Here is a 27,345-nt window from a genome sequence, read left to right on the forward strand (position 1 = left end):
GTAGGCAGCATGGTGCAGTGGATAGAGCATGGTCCTGGGAATCAGAAGGGCATGGGTTCTAATCCCAGCTCCCCCACTTGTCTGCTGTGTGACCTTGGGCAAGTTACAGTCTCTGTGCCTCAGTTACCTCATTTGTAAAATGGGGATTGAGATTGTCCCATGTGGGACAGGGACCGTGTCCAACCCAATTTGCTTGTATTCACTTCAGCGCTTAGTCCAGTCCCTGGCACATGGTAGGCCCTTAAATGCTATAATAATAATATTATTATTAATAAAAATATTTGCAACTTGAGTAATCAAAAAAAGCATTGAAGACTGTAAGCTCATTGTGCGTAGGGAATCTGTCTCATATAGTTATATTGTGCTCTCCCAAGTGCATAGTTCAGTGCCCTGCATGCACTAAGTGCTCAGTAAATATGATTGAGTAATTGGAGAGAAGGGGTGGTGCCCAGGAAGTTGTATGGACCTGGTCTGAACCTGACTCATTTGACTTTGGCCTTATCCAAACCATGGATTTGGGACTTGCAGGGTGCATGGGCTGCCTTAAGCCTTTGAAGGCTTTAGTAGTCAATAATTCATTAATAAGTCTTAATGAGAGGGATCTAGAGCCAGAATATGTCTGACTTTATTCAGGGTAGTAGATGATTAAATCTAGATCCCAGCCTTGATGGATCTGAGACTTGGAATATCCCCAGATGCCACATCTAACTTTTAGAGTAGTTCTATCACCTCAGTCAAGTGTCATAATTTACAGCAAGTGGCAAGCAGGGTTACAAACGATGAGGTCCTGGAATGCAGGCAATCTACCACCATCAAAGCAATTCTCATCACTTCACACTAATGGGTGAGCCATGTGAGGTGAATGGACAAGAGCAACTGCTTTATGGAGACCTGCGATGGAATAATCCCCAAAAAGGTGGACAGACACTCTCTCTCTCTCACTCTCTTTCTCTGATTCACACACACCCTTTCTCTCTCCTCTCCCCTCCTCCGCCCTCACTTTTTCCTTTACTCACCCCTACCCTCCCCCTCTACCATATGGGAAAAATCTGTGAAGGAGTGTTGCCTGACTGGAAGTCACGACCTGCCAACAGACGTTGTTTAGCAGCTGTAGTTTCCTCAGGTCTTGAAAAGGGCCAGTATAAATATATAAACATCATTGGGTATGTATGTGTACACATAAATATCGCATGTATTTAATCGTTCTTTGTATTTATCAGCAGCGGCATCTTTAATGTGGGCAGGTGTAGCTGAAAAGCCAGATGCATCTATGTCTTTTCCACACTATGCTCATATGAGGTCTGCCTTTTGTTGTTGCTTCCTGCTTTACCTCTTCATTTAAGGGACTGCCCTGTGCCTTTTCTACAGATGAGCCACTCTGAGTTCTGTACAACAGGTTAGCTGCTCTGGAATTTCCACATACAGTTTTGAGGTCTATATTCTCCAGGTCCAAGTTGGAACAGGTCTTCTGGTAGAGGGGTTTAAAGGAAAATGGAGAAAGAGAGGGAGAATGTAGGAGTAGAGCGAGGAGGAAGGATTAAAAGGAAGACAGGAAGAGGGTGAAAGAGGGAAACAAAGGGAAGGCTGAAGGAGAAAGCGAGGCCCAGAGAGGGAATTGAGGCCCTCTTGGGCCGTCCTCTACCACCACTGTCCTCTGACTGCCCAGCAGACTTGACTCTCCCTGAACTAAATCGGGCTGAGTAGTCTTTGCCAGTGACACTTTCGCTTGAACCGAGTGGTAGTTGTTGTGGCCACTAGGGCTGCTCAGCCACCCTGCCAGACATGGGCCTTCTGGGCTGTTGCTTGGTGGTCTCAGCCATTCCAGAAACTTCTATGGACAGTCTGATTCAGCTGTGGCAGTCACAGTGGTGCCAGCACCTGGGGCTTGGGGAAAAGGTCGATTAGCCTCTAAACTCTTCCAGTAGGTTGTATAAACTTGCTCCCTTCACTTTCACTCCACTGCCTCTCCTCTTGACCCCCCCACAATCAGGTTTTCTCCCCCTTCACTGCACAGAGATCACATTTTCCAAGGTCACTAAGGACCTCTGTATAGTCAAGTCCAGTGGGCTCTAATCCCTGTCGATTCCTGAGCCATTTTTCAACACTGCTGAATACTCTCTGCCTCAAAATACTCCCTGGCCTTGGTTTTACCATCATGGTGCTCAACTGGTTTACTTCCTATTTGTCCGATTGTCCCTTACCAATGTCATTTACTGGTGCCTCTTCTACCTTTCATTCCCTAATGGTTCTGTCCCCCACTCCCTCACCATGTTTTGGTTTCTGTTCTGGTGTCCATGCATTCTCACTCTCTTTAGGTGAGTCATCTACATGCATGGCTTCAGCTACCACTTTTATGCCGGTGACTCCCACCTCTTCATCTCTCCAACTAGTCAATTTCTCATTTCTTCTTAGCTCCAGGACATCTCCAATGGCATGTCCCAGCAGTACCTCAAACTCAACGGTAAGCGCTCAATAAGTACGACTGACTGACTGGAGGGGAAAGGAATAGAAGAGGGAGGGAAGAGAGACGAAGTGAAAAGTACCAAAGGAAGAGTGCCATCGCCTTTTCCACTACTCATTCATTCATTCAGTTGCATTTATTGAGCACTTACTGAGTGCAGAATACTGTACTAAGCCTTGGGCAAGTACAATCCACCAATAAACAGTCACATTCCCTGCCCACAGCGAGTTTACAATCTTCAGTCAACTCCCCTCAGTTGGGAGACCAAGAAGACGGATACAAGTGGCTCCTGCTTGCCGTATCCTCCCTCCTGACCCCCTGGTACCACGCTGCCTCTCTAGCCTTATACTCCCCACTTTCCCCCCAGCCCCTGTTGGCCCAGAAAAGACTCCAGTGGCCACTTGCCATGCTGAGAGCCCAACCCACATCCAGCACCCACTGTGAGGACCTGAGCCTGCACCTGGGCTGCTAAGACATGCGTCCCCACTTCACCCCACTTTGCACTGTTGAAGCCCCGGGGACTCCTGCCCAGTGTCCGGGGCCCCCAGGATGACTCCAGCCTGAGGGGATGGAGCAGGCTGATCGTGCTACCCTTCTCTCTTGAAAAACGGTGGGGCAAAGTTAAGGGGGTTCCACCCACAGTGCCAAGCCCACAGGGGCCACAGCAAACTGCCCCTCTGGCTCTCTGGACTTCTAACCCTTTCAACTCCTCCCACCTCCAACATTGTGCTAATGCCATTCTCCTGGCAAAAGCTCTCTCCTTCTCCAACTCTATCAGGTCTCAGCTCTCCCTATTTCTTAAGCCCTCCTAAATACCTCTTCCATGAAGCCTTCTCCAGTGGATACATAACTCTCCAAGTCACATCACCTATTAGTCATCCTTGGCACTTATGTATTATATCCATCCTCTTGTCGATATGCATACTCAGCTATTGAATTCAGTCCTCCTCCCAGAAGCCTTCCCTGATTGATTCAGATTGAGAAGTAGTGTGGCCTAGTGGAAAGCGCCCGGGCTTGGGAGTCAAGACGTGGGTTCTAATATCAGCTCTGCCATTTACCTGCTGTCTGACCTTGGGCAAGTCACTTAACTTCTCATTTCCCACATCTGCAAAATGGGGATGCAGTACCCATTCTCCCTTCTACTTCGACTGGGGATCCAGGTCCTCTGACGCTCGGGCCCGTGCTCTACTTACTGGGCCATGCTGCCTCCCGCATGAAGAGGCCATATGAAGGTTGAGTATTGCATTGCTGAACCTGCTGGTCTAAATGTGTTGATTCAATTGTCATTCTATGGGACTTTTATCAAAACTATCTGGTAAATCTGGTGTAGAGTGGATTACTATGTAACTCCGATACCAAGGTGAGATTTGGTGGCAGGGACTGGGGGGGGTGAGGCATATTTTGAACTAAAAAAGGCTAATCTGAAAATAGCAATCTAAGTAATTGCATTGAAAATGTTTGCAGGTAGTCTGGCAGCTAAAACCACTTTGCTTTGTGTCAGTCTTTCTCCCCATTAATTTTGGTCTTTTAACTCTGATTTCTACCTCTGTTTTTCTTTGCCTCTCCATTCTTGTCTATCTGTCTACCTTTCTGAATATCTCATATCCTGATGCTTCCACAAGCCAAACCTCTGTATAACTGTTTTTGTAAAGTATTGTAAAAGGTGCGTTGTGTTTTTTTTAAAGGGAGATTTGGGTTTCATAATGTCAGCTAACTAAAAAAAATTAAAAAGTGGAGGTGTTGTTCAGTGAGTTATCTTTCAGAGTCTGGAGGTTAGTAGCAGATGTATGTGGGGGACATTAAATAGAAGGAATAATTCTTTTTTCATTATGAAGTATCAGATTTTAGGGGAGTCACTTTTAGTCTTGAGTTGCGTTTGGAGGATTATGGTGAATTATTCGTGTCTAGATTGGTTTTATGATGACTTTGTTGTGTCTCTCCTAGGATTGCTAAAATATTTTATTTCAGAATAGGGAGGGAGTTGAGGAAAGGTGGAACTCAGGAGAAATGTAATTATTTACCATACTTAGAAACAGTATAGGCCCCTCTACCTCCAAAGGTAGACGGAAGGGCCCTAGATGTGAACTGGGTGGTGGGTACAAGGTAATGGAATCATGCCATTGGGCTATTATCAGCATCTTCTCCCTTCACTTGGGAATGATTTGGTCAACTGCCAGGAGAGAAGGGGCCCAAATTACTGTTCGTGTCAGCACCAACCCCTGCTGTGAATTCCTTGTACCTAGAAGATTGTCCCTGGCCTATATTTTCTAAGTAGCTCATAGATTTTTTGTCCATTTTACCCATCTCTTTAAAATCTTTCTCCCCTTTATCTCCTTCTCACCCTTGCCTATGTTTCCTTTTTCTTGTCTGTCAAATGATTTCAAAAGGATCGCCCAAATCAAATTTCATAATAACCACCTTAAATTGCTTCAACCAGATTATCCCTAACTCATTGTTTCATAAAAAGTAATCTCACTTTTATCATTTGTTTCTTACCTGTAAGCCCCTCTAGAGAATATTCACACAAATGAACTTCTGATTTTTTTTTTTTTTAGCTAGTCATAAGTAAAGCCATTTCCACCAGATGCTTTCTCTCAGCTTTCTGAAATGACAGTGCAGAGCAGAGGGAACTGCACCTAGCACTCACATTAGTTGAAGTGGCAATTTCACTGAAGCTCATAGTCTCATTGCAAATACAATGAGAAGCAGCAGACCCACAGCCTAGGAGTCAGAGGACCTGAGTTCTAGTCCCAGTTCCACCAATTGCCTGCTCTGTGACCTTGGGCAAGTCACTTAACTTCTCTGTGCCTCAGTTCTCCTGTTTTCCCTCCTACTTAGACTGTGAATCTTATGTGGGACACGAGACAGGGACTGTGTCCCATCTAATTAATTTGCATCTATCCCAGTGCTCAGAACAGTGACTGGAAAATAGTAAACACTTATCAAATACCTTTAAAAAAATACATGAAACCAAAGAGCATGTTTATTTAACATCTAAAGTATTAATTGTGGGACACTGGAAACCCTTCACCTGCACGGGAGTTTCCACCCAAATGAGATCTAGGCTGAAGGGCTAAGGAGAGAGTACTTCATGGGAACCTTTGGAGAAGAACATTGAGAGGTGGGGAGAGACTTTCTGTGTTTTCCACCCAAAAACCCTGCTAAAGTGGCTTTCCCTGGGCCTTATTCCTGCTGAAGCTCCCCCCTCTTCTGTTCTCTCCCTACTCCTACCGACCCTCATTCAGTAGGGCTATTATTGAAACAATAAATTGTTCATGGAAGTACATTTTCACCAAAATTATTTTCAAGTTTATAAGCAGCTGTTAAAAATTCTCTTAGCCTGGAAATCTGGTTTGCATCCTCAACCCAGAAGCAGAATATGCCTTTCCCCTCAGCCTGGATTGAAAATATTGCCATTTTATTTTAAATGAAAAATAGTTCCAATATGATATTTGGAAACCATTTCCTTATCATGCATCATAATTGCTTTCAGCATTTGGAGGAAAAATAAAATGAAAATTATAAAGCATTTGGCCATAAAAAAATTCAGGAATATGAAGTTAGAATTTCTTTTCATGTTTGATATGGAAGGTTTATCTTCCTTAAGGTCATTGGTATGTGAACTGAGAGATTTGCACAAGAGATTGTAATGATTGCAAAGAAGCAATTTTAGTCAGGTTGTAAAGCCAATTAAAGAATCCCTAGATATAGATTTACATGATTGGCAGGATATATAAAATGTGTGTTCAAAATGAATACAAGTATTAATGCATGTGTTTTGCTAGTTGTCTGGCGGGTAAATAAGATACCAACAATTAGAGTAAATGAGATAAATAATTGGCAACATTAAAAGGCCTGGAGTCACTTTTATTGATCCTTTAGGGAGGCGGAAAGCATTTTGTAACATCCAGTCTGCATCAGTGGTCTAAAATGGGAGGGCAGAAGGTTTCCCTGCGTTTAATGGTTGGGGAACACTAGGACTCAGCAGTAAGTAGTAAATGGTGGAACTCGAAAGGAGTTAGGAGCTCTCACTAGCTGACTCTTCTACTAACTTGCTTTGTGACCTTGGGGAAGTCATTTAACCCCTCACATCTGTGATTTTATAGTTTTTGAAAGGGAGTTGATAATATTAGCCTATTAAAGAACACCTCTGAGCCTCTAGGAAACTTTTCTAGCTCAGCAAGCTCTGAGCATCATCAAAAGTTTTTGATGGGGTGGTCAGGAACTTCTCTGCTTAGAGGACTATGCTCTTGAAAGACATACCCAAAGAGACATATAAAGGATTATTAAGTTCTTTGCAGATTTGGCACAAGCAATATCATGAATAAATATAAAAAGATGGTAAGTTATATACCAGCCTACCACCAGAATGCAGTTCAATGAAGAACTTAAAGTAGTCACCAAATTCTGCTACTTGGGCAGTGTACAGATTGAAAAAGGGAGAAAACCATCAAAAAGACCGGCATGACCTTTGGCAAACCCCAGAAGAGAGTGTGATGTTGCTGGAGCAACAAGCTGAAAGTATATGAGACCGCTGTGGAGTCTGATCTTCTATAATATGACTGTAAGACGTGGATTTATTACTGAGAAGACATATCCAGCTTCTTGAGTAGTTTCATCAGTGTCACCTCTCAAGAAATTCTCTAGATAGATTTATCTCTAGACAGATAATAGGTCCAGGTCTCACAGCCCTATAGAGGCCGGACATAGTAAGTCTGAAGTGTTGGCCGGACATTCATGTAGAAATGTTTTTATATTTTCCAGTGTAGGATAAATCAATCAATTGTAAATCCTGAGCACTTACTGTGTACAAAGTCCTGTACTAAATACTTGAGAGGGTACAATACAATAGAGTCGGTAGACACATTCCCTGCTGCCCACAAGGAGCTTACGGTCTAGAAGGGGAAGCAGACATTAATGTAAACTGTGGATATAGTTACAGGTATTAAAGCTCTCCCTTTAACATTATTTTAATATACTGTGATTTGTTTGTGATTTAATTATAGAGCAGTTGGAGTCAGCATTTGTCTGCTCGATCATCATAGAATGATCTAAAACCCAGCTTTTTAATCTTCTAAAATGATTAGCATCTTAATACTGAACTTTATTAAATATTGATGCCAAAGTTGCTCATTCAGTATTTGCCAATCCTTTTAGTCAATTAACAGTGAGGGAAAAGGCATTCCATTAAATGATAGCTAGAGAAGCAGCGTGGCCTAATAGATAGAGCACGGGCCTGGGAATCAGTAGGACCCTGGGTTCTAATCCTGGCTCCCCCACTTGTTTGCAGTGTGCAAGTCACTTGGGCAAGTCACTTAAATTCTCTGTGTCTCAGTTACCTCCTCTGTAAAATGGGGATTAAGATTGTGAGCCTCATGTGGGACAGGGACTGTGTCTAACCCAATTTGCTTGTATCTACCCCAGCGTTTAGTACAGTGCCTGGCACATAGTAAGGGCTTAGCAAATAGCACAATTATTATTATTATAATTAGAATTATATTGACTTTGCAGTTCATAACTAATATTTTTTTTTAATTTCCTTTTTTGTTTTTGAGTGGGTATTTAATATGTTTCTGTGATTGAAAGATGGAAATTGAACATTTGTTTTTCAAACCAATGTATTTTGCGTCAGTTTGTGTCATTGTGTATTTGGTGGATTAGAACCCACGTCTTCTGACTCCCAGGCCCGTGCCGAGCTTGGTTTGTGACTCTGATGCAACTGCTCAAGGAGCTGGGTGTGTCTTTGGTGTTAGGGCCAGTTCTTCTAGCCAGATAGAGCGTTGAACACTTCCAACAGGCTTGCAGATCATAAACTTGACATGAAGCTGCCTTGTTTTCTTAACTGCAGTCCATCTTGCAGTCTTCCAAAGGCTAGGCTGGCCTGTTTAGCATGGTCTAACAATAATAATAATAATGCTGGTATTTGTTAAGTGATTACTATGTGCAGAGCACTGTTCTAAACGCTGGAGTAGATACAGGGTAATCAGGTTGTCCCACATGAGGCTCACAGTCTTAATCACCATTTTACAGATGAGGGAACTGAGGCACAGAGAAGTTAAGTGACTTGCCCACAGTCACACAGCTGACAAGTGGCGGATCCTGGATTCGAACCCATGACCTCGGACTCCCAAACCCGTGCTCTTTCCACTGAGCCATACTGCTTCTTCAGCGTGGAATGAGCACGGGGTTGCGAATCACGAGACGCTGGTTTTAGTCCCCATTCCACCACTTAGACTGTGTGACCTTAGCCGAGTCACTTAACCTTTTTTTTTTAAAAAAAAAGCTGTGATATTTGTTTAGCGCTTACTATGTGTCAAGCACTGGGGTAGGTACAGGATAATCAGATTGGACACAGTCACTGACCGTCACTGGACTCCCAGTCTAAGGAGGAGGGAGAGTCTAAGTAGAAGGGAGTTTTTCTCTTCTATAAAAGAGGGATAAAGTAGCTATTCTCCCTCCATCTTTGACTGTGAGACCATTTTAGGACAGAGAGACTGTTTCGTATCCACCCCAGTGTTTAGCTCAGTGTTCGGCACATACTATGTCATTAATATTTTTTTTTTATTATTATTGGCATTGTTGAACAATATAATGCTTATGGAACATAATTGGGGGATTGCTTAAAATTCCTTGTTGTTGATGAAAACCTTTGGTTGAGTATACGGTTTCCTGGGTTTAGGTTGTTACATGATTTGTGTTTTCTTTGGACTTATTGTCAGACCATAGCACTGTGCTAAAAGAAGCTTTTTAAAATAAGTTTCAGAGCTAGGCATCTTAAAATACAACATCAGTAGAGAGAGTGAGGGGAAATTCATTTTCAGAATTTCAATCCAAGCATCTCCAGAAATATTTTCATCCAGTATTTTCAAAAAAATCAGAAATGCCTGAAGGTAGAAATTGAAAAATATCATACTTGCCCCTCACCCCACCCAGTCCCTCTGCCACTAATTTTCACCATTTTGTTATTTTGGAAGTAAACCCCCCAAATTTCAGATGGGCGTAGGAATTGAACCTGACGGACCCTGTTTATTTGAGTGACAGTAAATCAGCAAGGCATGGGCAGCCTGTCTTAGTTGCAGGCATGTAGACTTGGGAAAAACCTGCTCAAAGCAGTTTGATGAAGGCAGACATTTTTCTTTCTTTCCCAGGGAAAAGCTTCTGCCCTAGCATTGATTTTGTGATCAGAGCTGTCTGCATCAATCAATCAATCAATCATATTTATTGAGCGCTTACTGTGTTCAGAGCATCGTACTAAGTGCATGGGAGAGTACAATATAAGTTGTGAGAGTAGTGGGGTAGTGGATAATTGGCAGACATGTTCCCAGCACATAGCGAGCTTACAGTCTAGAGGAGGAGACAGACATTGATATAAATAAATTCAAAATATGGCTGCTTACCTACTAAGCCATGGATCCTTCCAGCCCCAGCTGGACCAATCTTAAGCATGGATTATTACGTGTCCTACTGGAAGCCAGTTAGTTTGAAATAATGACAGCATTTGTGACATCAGCATCACAGGAGGCCAAAATGAGAGGTTGATATCTACTTCCCCACTTGCTTGAACAACAGAGAAAGAACAGAGTTTAATATTTGAACAAAATAATATTAAACAGAAAGAGTCATCCTACGGTTTAAAGATACTGTGTCAAGATAAGATCAAATGTATTCCAAATAGTTTCTTAAACTGTACTTATATTTCATTTGAAAAGATGCTGAAACAGTTGCATTTATTTTTCAACTGTCACCCTTAGTTTTGCCACACACAATTCCATATACTTTCATTACACAGTGTGGATATAACATGATGGAAGAATTAAGGACCATTTTACCACATCACCAGTCTGTTCTGGTGGGGCCTGATCCACAAGTTTTGTAGAAATAGATTTGGTATAGGAAGGAACGATGGTGCATGTGCCTAATGTCAATCAAGGTGTGATACTATTTACACATCCCAGCCTCTGCCTCAATCTTATTGTGCTTTATTCTACAGTAGTTTGGGTTTCTTTGTGTTTTTTAACTTTGCAATATTAAGAGTTGTGACATTAAGTGCATAGTAGGTGCCAGACTGCACTACTTCAGGTCAGCACAGTCCCTGTTCCACATGAGGCTCACGGTCTAAGGAAGAGAGAGAATAGGTGCTCAGTTCTCCATTTTACAGATGAGCAAACTGAGGCATGGTTAAGTGACTTGCTGAGGTCACAGCGGGCAAGTGGCAGAGCTGCATTTATAACCCGGGTACTCTGACTTTGATTCCAATAGTCAGTCCTCCAGGCCACGATGCTTAATACAGCAAAATAGCAAAGAGGGGAAAAAAGAGTAAAGCATTCTGTTGGCAGTGGTCATAGTGATAATAAAGGAATTTATATTAAAAAATGTTAGTCATGAAGGTATATTTGAACCAGCTGTTCCCTAACCTATTAATTTCCATTGAACCAATGGTTATTATAGTGGAACCCCATATTATAGAACTCACTCTAATCAGTAATTGTTTAGTTTTTACTTGCAGTCCACTGTCCTTTCTTTTCTTATCGCACAAAATCGCAATTTGTGCCTAATTTCTTGACAATATCCCCTTTAAATTAGTATTCTATCAAAATGGAATCTGCCTTGCAGCTCATTACTTTGGGCTTATGAATACAACTGCTGGTGTTTAAAACGATGTCGCTTTTCATTGAGTGGCCGGCTGCCAGCAGGAGGATCATAAATGCCGGTAAGAATTATTAGCCTTTTCTCATGTCATTTAATCGGTGTGACATTCTTTACGATATTGGAATTTTACGGAGGACGATCTAACCAAAGAGGGCATAGATGGGTCTTATCCCAAATATCCCCTTGGTTCCAAATTTTTTCTCACATATCTAAGATACTTGGAGGAGTTCTAGTCTTATATGAATGCCTATTATCATTAATGGGAATTACCCACATAAATCTTCGGTGTGTTGATGGGGAAATGAATGGGGCTTTTGTTTTAGGAAAACAAATTAACATTTTGGGGGATTGTGCTTTTGCAAAGGCACTTTCTAGGCACATCAATTCTCAGAAATCAAAGATGCGTATCAGTTACCAGTACTTAAGGTAGCTATAAAAATGTGGTTTATAAGTAATCTTGTTCGCATCTAATCATCGGAAGCCCTGTAGACAATAGTTCAACAGTTGCTATATAAGGATGAGTGCGCCCTAGAGGCAAGCATACACCCAAGAAAGGCTGCTGTTGAGTGTAAACCATTTTACAGATACAGCCTGGTGCTTGGGCTTGACTGTGAGTCTGAAGAAAACTGAAGCGATAAACCAGCCTGAACCAAGAAAACCCGTCATAGAAATTGGCAACATGGAAGAAAATGCCGTTCCAGAATTTTGTTATGTAGGCAGCTCACAAACCAGTGAGGTGATGCGAGACATATGCTCCCCCAAGAGCTTAGTACAGTGCTGTGCACGGGTAAAAAGCATTGATTAAAATTTTTTTAATGGTATTTGTTAAGCACTTGCTATATGTTAAGCACTGGGCTAAATACAAGTTAACTAGGTTGGACACAGTCCCTGTCCCACGTGGACACAGTCTAAGTAGCAGGGAGCATAGTCAGTCAATTGTGTTTGTTGTGCGCTTTCTGTATACAGAACACTGTACTAAGCTCTTGGGAGTGGACAGTATAACAGACACATTCCCTGCCCATAGTGATCTCTCAGTGGAGAGAGAGAGATATTAATATAAATAAATTAGGATATGTATATTAGTGCTGTGGAGCTGGGAGAGAGGGATGAATAAAGGGAGCAAGTCCGGGCAACACAAAAAGGAATGGAAGGAAAGGAAACTAAGGCTTAGTCAGGGAAGCCCTCTTGGAGGAAATATGCCTTCAGTAAGACTTTGAAGAAGAGGGAGAGTAATTATCTATCGGATGTGAAGAGGGAGAGCATTCCAGGCCAGAGGCAGGACGTGAGTGAGACACCAGCAATGAGGTAGACAAGATCGAGGTATGGTGAGTAGGTTGACTGTAGAGGAGTCAAGAGTTGCAAGGTGAGGGGCAAGGTTACTGAGCACTTGTAAGGTGATGATAAAGAGTTTCTGTTTGATGTAGAGGTGGATGGGCAGGCGTTGGAGGTTCTTGAGGAATGGGGAAGCATGGACTGAACGTTTGTAGAAAAATAATCCGGCCAGCAGAGTGAAGTATGGACCGGAGGAGGAATCGACAGGAGTCAGAGAAGTCAGCAAGGAGGCTGTAAATCAAGGAGGGTTACGATAAGTGCTTGAATTAACGTGGTAGCAGTTTGGAGGAGACGAAAGGGCTGATTTTAGGAATGCTGTGAAGGCTGCACTGACAGGATTTAGTGATAGATTGGGTATGTGGGTTGAATGAGAGAATCAAGGATAACGCCAAGGTTTCAGGCTTGTGTGAAAGGATGGTGATGCTCTCAAAGTCACGGGAAGGAAATGGTTTGCTTGGATATGGATATTTGGAGATGTTAAGTTTTTGGTTATGGTGGGACATCCAAGTAGAGATGACTTGAAGGCAGGAGAGGGAAAAAGATCAGGGGGCTAGTGATGTAGATTGGGAATCATCTGTTTAGAGGAGGTAGTTAAAGCCATGGGAGCAAATGAGTTTTTCTAGAAGGGGACCCAGAACTGAACCTTGAGGGACACCCACAGTTGGAAAGTGGGAGGCAGAGGAGGAGCCCGCAAAAGAGACTGAGAATGAGCAGCCAGAGAGACAGGAGGAGAACCAGGAGAGTACAGTGCCAGTGAGGTCGAGGTAGGATAATGTTTCCAGGAGAAGGGGATGATCATCAATGGCGAAGGCAACTGAAAGGTCAAGGAGGATTGGGTTGGAGTAGAGGCCGTTAGATTTGGCAAGAAGGAGATTATTTATGACCTTTGAGAGGGCAGTTTCTATGGAGTGAAGGGGATAGAAGCTAGATTGGAGGGGGTCAAGGAGAAAGTCAACCATGATTACCCCTGGTTAATCAGGCAAGCTTAGTTGGAAACAGCATGGCCTAGTGGAAAGAGCACAGATCTGGCTTCCAATCCCGGCTCTGCCACTTCTCTGCTGTGTGACCTTGGGCAAATGACTTGACTTTTTCAATCAATCAATCATATTGAGTCCTTATTTTGTTCAGAGCACAGTACTAAGTGCTTGGGAGGGTACAGTATAACAGAGTTGTAGATACGTTCCCTGCCCACAACGTGGTTTATGCCTTAGTTACCTCATTTGTAAAGTGAGGATTAATACTGTGAGCTCCTTGTGGGATGTGGCCTGTGTCCAACCTTGTATCTACTCCAGTGTTTAGAGTAGCGTCCAAACATAGTATAACACTTAACAAATATGATTAAAATAATAATAATGATAATAATAGCCAAAACAAAGGAAAAAAACCCTGGCCTGCTCTTAGGTTTCTCTTTTGTAATGAAGTAGAGAATGGGGATGGAGGAAAAGGCAGGCAGATCTGGTCAAAGCACAGGATCTGAAGGATTGATCTTTATCAACAGAGGTGAAGAGAGTGATTATAGGGAGAGGGCTACAGTTAGCACTGGGAAAATAATAATAATAATGATGGTATTTTTTAATTGCTTATTCTGTGCCAGGTATTGTAATAAGCGCTGGGCTAGATACAAGATAGGTTGGACACAGTCCATGCCCCACATGGGGCTCACAGTTTCTTCCCCATTTTACAGACAAGATAACTGAGGCACAATGAAGTGAAGATGGTAATAATGATGGTATTTGTTAAGCGCTTGCTATGTGGCAAGCACTGAACTAAGCACTGGAGTGGATTCGAGCAAATTTGGGGTGGACACAGTCCCCATCCCATGTGGGGCTCACAGTCTCAATCCTCATAATAATAATAATAATAATAATAACTATGGTACTTGTTAAGTGCTTGCTCTGTGGCAGGCACTGAACTAAGCTCTGGGGTGAATCTGAGCAAATCTGGGGTGGACACAGTCCCTGTCCCATGTGGAGCTCACAGTCTTAATCCCTATTTTTTAGATGAGGGAACTGAGGCCCAGAGAATCATAATAATAATAACAATAATAAGTCCTGGGGTATTGCAAAAGCCAAACTGGGGACTCATCTAGTGCCTAAATGTCTCCTTCCAAATTGGGAGGCTGGAAAGGATGTTTTGGGGGGCAAGGAGAAGGAGAGGCAGGGGTTTGAAGTGCTGAAGCTCCCCTACATCTGCCCCACTGTGTACCCTCTTAGCTCTCTAAAGCCTACCAGGCCTGGGGCCCCTGGCCTGTAGTGTTCCAACTCATCATAGACCATAGCAGCCTCCCCTCCCAGAGCTAAAAATGGTCCTGGGGCTCTGGACTGGGTCCCTACTCTGGCTCCTGAGGTCTTGGGTGGCAGCCCCAGTGGAAATTAAGCACCGATATGGTGTCCTTGGAGCTGAGAGGGGAAAGTGAGGAAGCTTCCTTAAGGCTATCAAAGAGCTGGGGTTCATGCATTAGAGGAAACTCACTTCCCGATTTCAATTTTTGTTGGAAAGCAATTGCCATTTGATTTTGTGTTCCAAAATGTAAAGGAACTGCATTGGTTAAAAACTTTAATTAGTTTCTTGCATTCAGACTTAAGTTTCACATGGAAAATATGGTGGGTTCCTTCACCCTTACCCTCCCCCCACCCCAACTGAATAACTTTAGTTTATTTCCTAGAACTTATAAGCTTTTGGCAAAGTGCTAGAATGGTTAGAAACTTCAAGGATGTTTTAAGTGCCTCCCATCTCTTGATTTAAGATAGATTTCTTTAGATGTGAGAGTGTGAAATATGTTTTATTTACAAACTTGGGATATTGTCAAATGCTTAGCTTCTCACTCAATATGTTGGGGGAAACAAGATTTATGTAGCTAATTGATTTGAATAATTTCTTAGCTCATAAATGAAACCTGCTATCAAAACAAAACATATCAACAACCCATCTGAAAATCTACCCTAAAGTTCCTTGTTTTAATTAAGTAGCAACCAAGACATTGCAGAAATTGCTATGTAAACAAAACATTGAACTACAAGCCAGGGTCTTCCGAAACTATTTTCACAAAGAATCCAGTTAACCCCAAAATAACATTCCAACATGCTAAAATTTTAATAAACGTATCGGCTAAAGCAGGCTACGATTCTATTTTCAAAGTACCAGGGCTCTTAGCTAAAACAACCAATTTTACTTATTCTTTTTTCATATTTTTTCCAAAAGGCCCTGATTCCAAGAGGCTGAAACAAAATGATTAGTGAATGCTGCAAGGACATTTTTAAAACAACCCATTAATCATGTTTTGGAGAAGGGGACATAGACACAGCTGAAAATTGCCACTTGTCACTCAGGCCGTTGAGGGACAGGGTGCACATTAGAGAAAAGCAATTGCCTGCATGAGTCCTGCCCCCTCTGCAGTCCTGATTAGTCATTCCCAGTTTTTATTGTGCCTTTTCTTCAATGGTTCCACACTCCTTTTTTCCTCCCACTCTGCCTTGAATTATTCAACCAAATGGCAGTAATGATAGTTGCTTCTGGAAACAGGCACAGGCAGTCCTCCGACCCCTGGAGTGTAAGAAGTGGGCAGGTTAGGGCTGGAGGCTCGTTGTGGGCAGGGAACGTGGCCATCGATTCTGTTACATTGGACTCTCCCAAGGACTTAATACAGTGTTCCGCATACCGTAAGTGCTCAATAGATACAATTGATTGATTGATTAGGGCCTACATGAGGCAGAGAGGGGCCCCTAACAGTACTTCCCTTCTCCCACCCTCCCTCCACTGAAAGGTTGCCCCTCCTCTGAGCAGCAAGGTTTAAAGGTGTGCCTGAAAGGAACATACCTATAGGCAGGGGACCTGCTGGGAGGAAAGCCCCAAGATCAGTCAATCAGTGGTATTTATTGAGCACTTACTATGTGCAGGACACTGTACTAAGCACTTGAGAGAGTTCAGTACAAAGAAATAACGGCCACATTCCCTGCCTTTAGCGAGCTTACAATCTAGAGGGAAAATACAGCACCCGGTGTTTCCAGACGGTCTTCCATCCAAGTACTTAACAAAGCCCAACCCTGGTTAGCTTCTGAGATGAGATGAGATCGGGCCCTTAGACAAGGTGCCATTTGTGTAGTGGATGGGTACCACAACTTCCTTCCCTGTTAAACATGGTGGAAAACTGGACATGTATTAGCAGGATGGTGCAGTCAGGGCAAAAATGCCTATTAGCTCCCAAGGGGGTGTAGTGATTAGCCTTAGGGGTGGCGTATTCTGAAACATCCTTAGTGGGGTGAAGTTAGTGTTGGGGAAAGAGGAGCTGGGGAATGAGGGATGTGCCTTTGGGAAAGCTCCTTTTCCAGCTACTGTAAAACTAAAGGGTCTGATTTTTGAGACTTAGAAACTGAGAAGTAGTGTGGCCTAGTGGAAAGAGCAAGGGCCTGGGAGTCAGAGACCTGTGTTCTAATCCCGGTTCTGCCACTTATCTGCTGTGTGACCTTGGGCAAGTCACTTCACTTCCTCTGTGTCTCAGTTCCTTCATCTGTAAAATGGAGATTAAGACTGTGAGCCCCATGCGGAACATGGACTGTGTCCAACCTGATTAGCTTGTATCTACCCCGGTGCTTAGAACAGTGCCTGACACATAGGTAAGCACTTAAATGCCATTTAAAAAAAAGTTCTTTTAGAAGTATAGTTGCCGGGACCAATGGGAAACTTTGTACATGGAGGTATTGTTCATGAAGGACTTCGTTCTGAGGCATTTTATTGTAATTGCCAAACCTCCCTGTCAGGTAGATTTTTTGAAAATCTTTTCAGTAGAAATACCTTAGAGCCCAGACTCTGCACAGACAAACCCAGTGTTAAGCAACATTTAAACACCAGCAGGATTTGCCATGGGGTCACCTCCAACCTTGCTGTAGGCATCCTGAAGTCAGTAGTTAGTCAAGGGCATTCACTGAGCACTGTCTGCTGAGCACTGTGCTAAACACTTGAGAGAGTACAATAGGGTAAATAAACACGATCCCTGCTCTCAGAGAACTTGTAGTGTAGTGGAGGAAACATACTGAAATACATGATAGGGGAATTAGCATAATAACCCGATATGTACATAAGTGCTGTGGGTGGGGGTATGGCGAGTGCCTGAGGGCTTAGGGTATAGGGTTAAATGGATAGGTGACCTAGTAGTGAGGGAAAATAAGGATTAGTCAGGGAAGGCTTCCTGGAGAGGATGAAATTTCAGCAGAGCTTTGAAGATGGGGAGATCTGTGGTCTGTTGGATATGAGCGAGGAAGGGATTCCAAGCAGGAGGAGGGGTGTAAGCAGGAGTCTACAGTGAGAGAAATGAGAGTAAGGCACAGGGAATAGGAGGAACAGTCAGTCAATCAGTCAGTTACTGGTTTTTGGAGAGTGCTTACTGTGCAGAAAACTGTACTAAGCACTTGGGAAAGTACAATACAGCAGAATTGGTAGAGGTGATCCCAGCCCACAAGGAGCTTACCGTCTACAGGGGGATACAGACATTAAAGTAGGTCAACAGTAGGGCAAGTAGTAGAGTATGAGAATATTCACCTATGCATTGTGCGGCTGGGGTGAATAAAGGGGTACACAGCCAAGTTCATAGTCGGTGCAGAGGGGAAGGAGGAGAGGGGAAATAAAAGGCTTAGGCTGGGAAGGCTTCTTGGAGGAGATGTGATTTTAGGAGGGTTTTGAAGATGGGGAGAGTGGTGAACTGTCAGATGTGAAGTGTAAGGCACTTCCAGACCTGATGGAGAATACGGGCAAGGGCTCCGTGGTTAGCTAGACGAGGATGAGGTCCAGGGAGTAGGTTGGTGTTGAAGAACCGAGTGTGCGGGTTGAGTTGTAGTAGTAGGTCAGTGAGGTTTGGTGGGAGGGAGACAGCTGACTGAGTGCCTTAAAGCCATTGGTAAGCAGTCTCAGTGTGACGCGGAGTTGGATGGGCAATCATTGGATGTTTTTGAGGACTGGGGAGACACGGACTGAAAGGTTTTTCAGAAAAGTCATCTGGGGAGCAGGGTGAAGTATGGACTGGAGAGCGGAGGGGTAGGATTCAGGAAGCTTGGTGAGGAGGCTGATGCCTAATTACAGGGGAATGCAGGGCTGCCTCTAGACTGCATGTTCCTTGTGGGCAGGGAATATGTCTACCACCTCTGTTATATTGCACTCTCCCAAGTGCTCGCTTATCAGTACAGTGCTCTGCACATGGCACTCAATAAATATGATTGATATGCTTAAGGACACATTCTTTGGCAGCCCATATATATCCTCCATGGAGGATTTTCAGTTCCTCCCTGCCGAATTAGGACACAAAGTACTACTTGCACATTCCCCAGAAAAGTGGTCTTTCGATTCAAAGGCAGCCCCCCTTTTTTATGGTATTTGGTAAGCGCTTACTATATGTCAAACACTGTTTTAAATGCTCAGGTAGGTACAAGTTAATTAGGTTGGGCAAAGCCCCTGTCGCTCATGGAGCTCCCAGTCTGAGTCTAGGAGGGCGAAGAGGTATTTAATCCCCACATTACAGTTGAGGAAACTGAAGCAGAGAGAAACCAAGTGACTTGCCTGAAGTCACGAAGCAAGCAACTGTCAGAGCCGGGATTAGAACCCATGTCCTTCTGACTTCCAAGCCTGTGCTCTTTCCACTAGTCCATGCTGTGAGACAGCATCCATGAGCCTGTCAAAGAGCTTCTCATGCCCACTTGTATACTTTGTCCATGGAAACCCAAAGGTCCATGCACCTTTTCTGGCCCCTCACTCTTCTGGTGAGCATTGCTCATGTAACAGTGATTAAAAGGAGAAAAGTATGTCCTATCACAAGATGTTGTTTAGCCTGCTGTTAAGTGCTGTCCTCCTATACAGGCCAGGCCTAATAGCTTTTAAATAACATTTTTAGGTTTGGGAGATATTAAAATTGGAGACATACCTCATTTTTTCCTCCCTAACATGAACAACTCTCAGTTAGGGTCCTTCTTCTCTTTCACTTTATTGCTTGCCTTTTGGTTACTTCACTCCCTAGCAAAAAGGAAGAGGAAAGGGGGGAAAAAAGTGGAGCTCAAGTCAGACTTTTGTTCCATTAGTAGCTGTCATGGATGGGTTGGTGGATCCGAAGGTAGACTCCGATGATTGAAATGAAGCCTGTAGATTATCCGTGCATTTCATTTATCCATGCTACTCTGGTCCCCTCGGGGCACAGGTAATTGAGAGTTGTCTGTCAATAACAGGCCAAATTTTTCCTTTAGAAATCCATGTACATGTGAGCACCTGAGGGCAGAAATTGGTTCAGTGCTTGTAGAACATAATTTATTCATGAACCTCAAGTCAATATGGGATCTGCGTATGCTGTACCAGGAGCAAGCCATCCTTATTTGATTGCAGAGATGACAAGCGGTGTGATACAAAAACATGTTTAGAGAGCCGTGTGTTGTCTTCATATTCAAAAATGCATCAGACATTGATTTTTGGAGCATTTTTGAAATGCAGTGCACATGTTGGGTAGAGTCTTCATTTATTTTCCTCATTACGTCCTTGAGAATTTCTTTCTTTCTCTTGAGCTCCTACAATGTATGACTTCACTACTCATTTTTCTTTTAACCTCAAAGGATGACCTGGTCCTTTCACAAACATCAGCGCTCTGATAGAAGACCTAATCTTGGGTAAGTAGTTAATCATTTCCCTATGATATTTTCTTGGTTTTAATTAGCTAACCTATACTCAGAACAGTGTTGGGTGCAACTCTTTGTGCCTCAGGGAGTATTTTAAAGAATTGAAACCTCTTAGGGAAGAAAACTAATTTTGGCCTCATCCTTGCCATGATGTTTGCCCCAAGAGTTGGAGCTGACAGATCGAAACAGGAACAGAATGAAGTGAAAGGTCAAAAATGAGAAGAACCTATTTTGGCAAGTTTAGAACCCTTCAGGAGGAGAGATTTAGATTTCTGGATCAAATTCAACCTTTGAGGGGTTAGAGTTTGTTTACTCTTGGCAAAACCCAACTGTCAGTTGTTTGCTTTTAGAGAAAAAGTACTTTAAAAAGGGTCAAAGAGCTTTTTAGGCATCCAGTTTTGTTTGTAAAACAATGTTTAGATCATTAAAGTTTAATAAACCAGAAATATATCAATCAAGTGTACCAGAAAACACACAAAGATATGAAGACTGCCTCAAGATTTTGGATGTATTGGGATCTCAAACAGTTTGAGGTAAAGTGAACATCAAAACTTGGTCGTTTATCCATTCAGTGAACAAAACCAGAGGTTATCATTTAGGTTATTGTGTGTTAATTCTTATGTTTCAGTGTATACCTATATATCAATATGTAGAGATGTATAGATATTTAGATACACACAAACACACATATATATCTCATTCATGGGAGTTTCAGACGCTGGAATTATCTGGGCAAAAGTTTGTCCTTCTTATTAAATATGACAAGTTCAAAACCCTCTGATTTCCAAGTCTTTGTGTTAGCCAGTTCATTTTTTCTTGGCATCTAAGAAAACAATAGATCTGTTCTAAACATTTCATAATTTTTAAAGCAAGTTAGAAAAAGAACAGATGTTAGACCTATCAAAGCGAAGCGATTTAGACCAGGAATATCTGTTTAAATGTTCAAATTGAACAGGCCACACTTAGGGCTAATTTGGTTCTTCACTTAGGGTTCGTAAATCCACACATGGGAATGCTTAATGAAAAGTGTGCAGGGGCATAAATTCCTCCCAAGCAATCCCCTCCAAGAGCATGGGGGCTCAGGTGAAACAGGGGAGTACCGTGTTTGACCCTTCCCCCATTCACTTTTTGAAAAATAGTATTTGAAAAATGGTACACTATGTGCCAGACAGTGTACTAAGCACTGGTGTAGACTTATTCATTCAGTAGTATTTACTGAGTGCTTACTGTGTGCATACAAGATAACCAGATTGGACATAGTCCATGTCCCACATGGGGCTCACAGTCCTAATCCCCATTTTACAAATGAGGTAACCGAGAAACAGAGAAGTTGTGACAAGTGGCAGAGCCGGAATTAGAACCCAGTCTGACCCTCAGGCCCGGGCTCATTCCACTAGACCATGCTTCTTCCCATTCATGTACTCTCTTTCAGAATGCCCATGGGTTGGTGCAGAGAACTCCCTCCTTTGGTCTGGCTTGGCAAGCCAAATTTTCAACTTTCCCTGCTGGGACTGTGGTCACTGAGAGAGCCTGGATGTATAAACATCATGGGAATTTTTAAACAGTACTCAAGGTGTTTCCTAGTGGATCCCATTTGTCACAAGTCAGCTGGAGGTGCACAGGGAAGCAATCAATCAGTCATATTTATTGAGCACATTCCTGTATTCTCTGCTGATCATAAATGGTGGCTTCCAAGACCACTCACAATACCTTTGGTGCTTCTGATATGCACATGGGAAACACTGAAGAAGTACTTAGACTGCACTTAGATAGCACTTAGACTGTGAGCCCCATGTGGGATAGGGACCCTGTCCAGCCCAATTATCTTCTGTCTACCCCAGTGCTTAGTACAGTACTTGGCCCCTAGTAAGCGCTTAAAATACAATTATTATTATTGAGGCAGGAACTGCTATTTCAGCAAAATGTCCACCCTCGGGTCGCCATGTTCCTTCTCTACTCCTGACTTTACCCTGGACTTTAGCCCTCTGTAGGAATACCCCAGGGTTTTCACAGCTGTGCCCGAATGTTTAGAGCACCCATAAACCCTGCATAGGGAGGATGGAAGGGCATTTACCCTTTTCACATAGACAGGAGAATGGCGGCGGCTTTTCCTGGGCTTGTGGCCAATCGGATAAGTTCACTGTAGAAAATCAGGGCCACTCCCAGCTACAGAGAACTGTAAGTGCAAATTTAAGTGCTCAAGTCTAGATTCAAGGTGTTCTGCTAGATGCGTTATATATGTTCGGTAGGGGATTTCAATTGGGAAATGAAAACGACCCCTATTCTTCAGGGTGGTGTGGGGAGACTAATTTAGATGAGGTAATGAAACCATCCTTTGTTTTTCCTGACTTCATGAAGTTTTGTTGTTGTCATTTAATTTGTTGCTTTGATTGTTTTGTCCCTTAGGATTATAAAATGAGGGGCAGCAGAACTAGTTAGGTTAAGAAATGCCAGGAGAAAAGCATGTGAGTAACTATAAATGTAAATGTGGTAATTTTACAAAAGTGTATAGTCTGAAAAAGCCCCAGAATTACTGAATACTTTCAATTTAAAAATTTCAGTTTAAAATCAGCAAAGAGAATAAGAACTTTTTAGACCCTTAAGACAATGTGTGTCATCTTTGAATCAAAAGAGAACTTCACTAGAGTACTGTATTCATGTGTGAAATAAAACCCTCGCATTCTTCGTTCCTCCCTAGCCCTGCTCCTAACTGTATCACGCTGTCATCCTGCCCACCTCCAACCCTTTGCTCCTGCTCTCCTTCCAGCCTGAAACTCTCCCTACGCCCTAAATCCATCAGACCTAAGCCCTCCCCACCTTCAAAGTCCTTCAAAAATCCCACTTTTTATGCTATTTGTTGAGTGCTTACTATATGCCAAGCACCATTCAAATCGCTGGGGTACATGCAAGCTAATTGGGTTGGACACAGTTCCTGCCCCACTTGGGGCTCCCAATCTTAATCCCCATTTTACAAATGAGGAAACTGAGGCACAGAGAAATTAAGTGATTTGCCCAGGGTCACACAGCAGACAAGTGGCAGAGGTGGGATTAGAACCCAGGTCCTTCTGACTCCCAGGCCTGAGCTCTACCTACTAGACCACACTGTTTCTCACTTCCTCCGCAAATCTTCCAATCACCAGCTAATCACCAGCGCTCCAGGTCATATTGATCCACATCTCTTGCATTTCTACACTCCTATTCAGCACTCTGGATTGAACATTCCATCAGTTCTGATTCCACTCTTCGTTAATATTTTTATACCTGTCTCCCTCCGCTGTTAAAGTGTGAGCTCCTTGTGGACAGGGAATAAATCTTACGATCCTATTATACTTTCCCTAGCACCGAGTTCAATGCATTGCACTCAGTGTACACTCAATGAATACCATTACTATAACTACTACTAAAGTACTACTATTACTCCTTTTTGGCTTTCCATTTGGATGATAAGTACATCCTCGGGTGTCTTCCTCACATCCACTACAGACAAAATGTGAAATCTGGGACTTGGACTTTTGACTCCTTGCTCTTTATCTGTTGTGGCTGTCTATATATATATATATATATATATATGTATGTATGTATATGTACGTATATGTATGTATGTACGTGTATATTTATATATATGTTTGATTGAAGCTCAGCAGACATGATCCCATTTTACTCACATCATGTCTGTGCAGTAAGTAGGTGGCCAACAGTGTTATCCCTGTTTTAGAGGAATGAGGCTTGGGAGAGGCTGAGAGAAAGTGTTAGTGGCAGAGCCAAGGAATTCTCTCTTCCAGATCGTTAATAAAAATGTTAAGTAGGGCTGGACCCATCCCTGACCCTTGTGGCACCCTGCTAGATTCCAGCCAGCTGGATAAACTGCATGTATTGTAGCAGTTTACAGTCATCCAGCCAGTTTTTAATTTGCATGGCAGGGTTGTTAGCCAAACAGATTTGGCAAGTCAGATTTCAGGAGACTGTGTACTGGCAGCTTTGCTAAGGCCCAATAAAAAAAAAAATTCCTTCTGCACTCCTTTTTCACATTATGGCAGAGAGCGGGCTGTTCTGCCCCATCTCAAAAGAGCGAGACCCAGGGCCTCACAACGGCACGACCTCAGACCTCAGCCTCCCCTAGAAAGGTTTGGTTATACGAGGCCAGACTAGACAGGGTTAAGAGAACCAGAGGGGTGGTTCAGCTGGAACTAGTTCTCACCCCAAGGGTAGCATAAAAAGCCAGCAGGGGCAGGCCCGGTGTATATGTCTGTGTATGTGTGTGTTTGTGTGTGTGTGTGTGTGTGTGTTGCAAGGGGGTAAGGGGAGTGAAGTGCAGTGGTCATTGGCCAGGCCGTGAGTTTCTTTTGGAACCGAGGAATAGAGTCTCGTCTAAAATTATCATTAAACCTCAGGATCCTACAAGAGCATCCATTCGCCATCTTTAGTTTGGAATTATTTTGGACCAGGCTGGGCTTTAATTTGAACCTGAAAAGAAAAGTCCTGCTTGACTAGTAGATCTAGTCATTTCATTTACTGTATTCACAGAAAGGCGACTCTCAATTTTTTTTGGCATAGCAAGGACTTTTTATATAATTTGTGGTTCTATTGCCATTAAAGTTTTGCAGATTTTTCTCTCTGTATTGATTTTTTTTAGTCATTCTAATCCCTGGCACTAGATATAAAGGTCATTGTCCCTCATTTCCCCTTTCCTTTCCATTATAACTCAGTAGTATTGTCACCCTGCTCAAAAAATCAGACTCTCTATCATGGGTTTCACACCCAAACAGTTTACTTTTTAAAACTACAAATTCATTAATTCCTAGGGCGATTCATGCTGGAATGGTTTCAGAAGTCAAAAGAATGAAAAGGTTAATAAAAACCTGACAGAGAATCAATCATTCAGTGGTATTTATTGAGTGCTTACTGTGTGCAGAGCACTGTGCTTGACTCTTGGGCCACTGAGATATATCAGAGTTGATAGACACATTCTGTGCCCGCAAGGAGGTTGTGGCATGTGCAATGTGTATTTGCTGCAGTAGACAGGGATGACTGTCAATGGCTCCTCATCTTCTGCCTCTGTTGCCCAGGGCAGCCAACTAGATGCATGTGGAAGAAATGTAGATTCACCTGTAAACATGGAGTATTTGAATCATGTTTGTGTTTTCTAGAAGGTTGTTCTTACTTTACAGTGCTTTCTGTTGTGTATTCTCCCAAGCATTTAGTACATTACTCTGCACATAGTCAGCACTCAGTAAATACTATTGATTGATTCAAAGTCTTATTGAAAGCACCTCTTCTCCAAGAGGCCTTCCCAGACTAAGCTCTCCCTTCCTCTTCTCCCACTCCCTTCTGCGTCACTCTGACTTTCTCCCTTTGCTCTCCTCCACCCCACAGCACTTGTATACATATCTATAATTTATTTATTGTATTGACATCTCCCTCCCTCCCCCAGATTGTAAACTCACTGTGGGTAGGGAATGTGTGTTTATTGTTATACTCTCCCAAGTGCTTAGTACAGACCTCTGCACCCAGTAAGCGCTCAATAAATATGATTGAATGAATTAATTCTCTATTTCATCATTCACTGCCTATCGTGGCAAACCCACAGTCCATGAATGTTTTTATCTGGGGCTAATAGAGAGTTTGGTGAGTCAGTTACTCAGTGGTATTCATGGAGCACTTTACTAAGAGCTTATTTGCTATCGTTTTAATGAGATGTTGTTCCCCTTGATTCTATTTATTGCCATTGTTCTTGTCTGTCTCGCCCGATTAGACTGTAAGCCCGTTAAACGGCAGGGACTGTATCTGTTGCCGACTTGTTCATTCCAAGTGCTTAGTACAGTGCTCTGCATATAGTAAGTGCTCAATAAATACTATTGAATGAATGAAAGCACTTGGGAAAGTATAATACAGTGGTGTTGGTATCCATGATCCCTGCCTACAAGGAACTTAGAGTCTACAGGAAGCAGTATGGCGTAGTGGATAGATAGAACCTGGGAGTCAGAAGGTCATGGATTCTAATCCCAGCTCCACCACTTGTCTGGTATGTGACCTTGGGCGAGTCACTTCACTTCTTTGATCCTCAGTATCCTCATCTGTAAAATGGGGACTGAAACTATAGCCCCATGAGGTCTGTGTCCAACCCAATTTGCTTGTATCCACCCCAATGGTTAGTACAGTGCCTGGCACATAGTAAACACTTAACAAATACCATTATTATTACAGGAAGAGATAGACATTAAAGTAAATTACAGGTAGGGGAAATAGGGCATTGGAACCTATTCCCATGTTTCCCAAATAATGAAATGAAATAGTAGTTGGCAAGTGCCAATTTTTGCAAATAATTAGTGCTATTAAAGTGGCAACTGTAGATGTAAGAGAGGGACTTCCTTTCTTCTGGGATTACCTCAATTCTCATGGGTTGTTCCAGGTGTCCACACCCTCTTCCATTGGCAGACACTTCCAGACCTCCCCAATTAATCTCTCATCCCACATAGTTCTTCCTAAGTCCCCAAACTGCTTCTCTAACTAGTATTGACATGTCTACATGTATGTAGATAGTATTTGCCTTTTACTGTCTTTTGTAGATAAGGAGGTTCTCAAGACTGTACCTTCCCCAAGCTTTTTAAAATCCTTGTAGGCCCTAGGATACTGGTTGATGATTTGGTCTTAGTATTGATAATTGTGGTATTTGTTCAGTGCTTACCATTTGCCAAGCACTGTACAAGGCGCTGGGGCAGGTACAAGAAAATCAGATTCCATGTGGGGCTCATTGTCTAAATAGGCAGGAGAACAGATATTGAATCCCCATCAGATAAGGGAACTGAGGCACAGGGGAGTTAAGTGGCTTGCCTGAGGCCCCACAGCAGGTATTTCGCAGAGCTGGGATTAGAACCCAGGTCCTCTGATTGTCAGTCAATGTTATTTATTAAGTGCTTACTGTGTGCAGAGCGCTGTATTAATTGCTTTGGAAAGTACAATATAATCGAGTTGGTAGACACATTCCCTGTCCACAAGGAGGGCCTTCCCAGACTAAACCCCACCTTTCCTCATCTCCCACTCCTTTTTACATTGCCTAACTTAATCCCTTTGCTTTTCCCCCCTCCCAGGCCCATAGCACTTATATACATATCCGTAATTTTGTTTATTTGTATTGATGTCTTTCTCCCCACCTCTAGACTGTAAGCTCATTGTGGGCAGGGAATGTGACTGTTTATTGTTGTACTCTCCCAAGTGCCTAGTACGGTGCCGTGCACACAGTAAGCACTCAATAAATAC

This window comes from Ornithorhynchus anatinus, chromosome 13 (assembly GCF_004115215.2).
Source record: "Ornithorhynchus anatinus isolate Pmale09 chromosome 13, mOrnAna1.pri.v4, whole genome shotgun sequence".
Lineage (NCBI taxonomy): Eukaryota > Metazoa > Chordata > Mammalia > Monotremata > Ornithorhynchidae > Ornithorhynchus > Ornithorhynchus anatinus.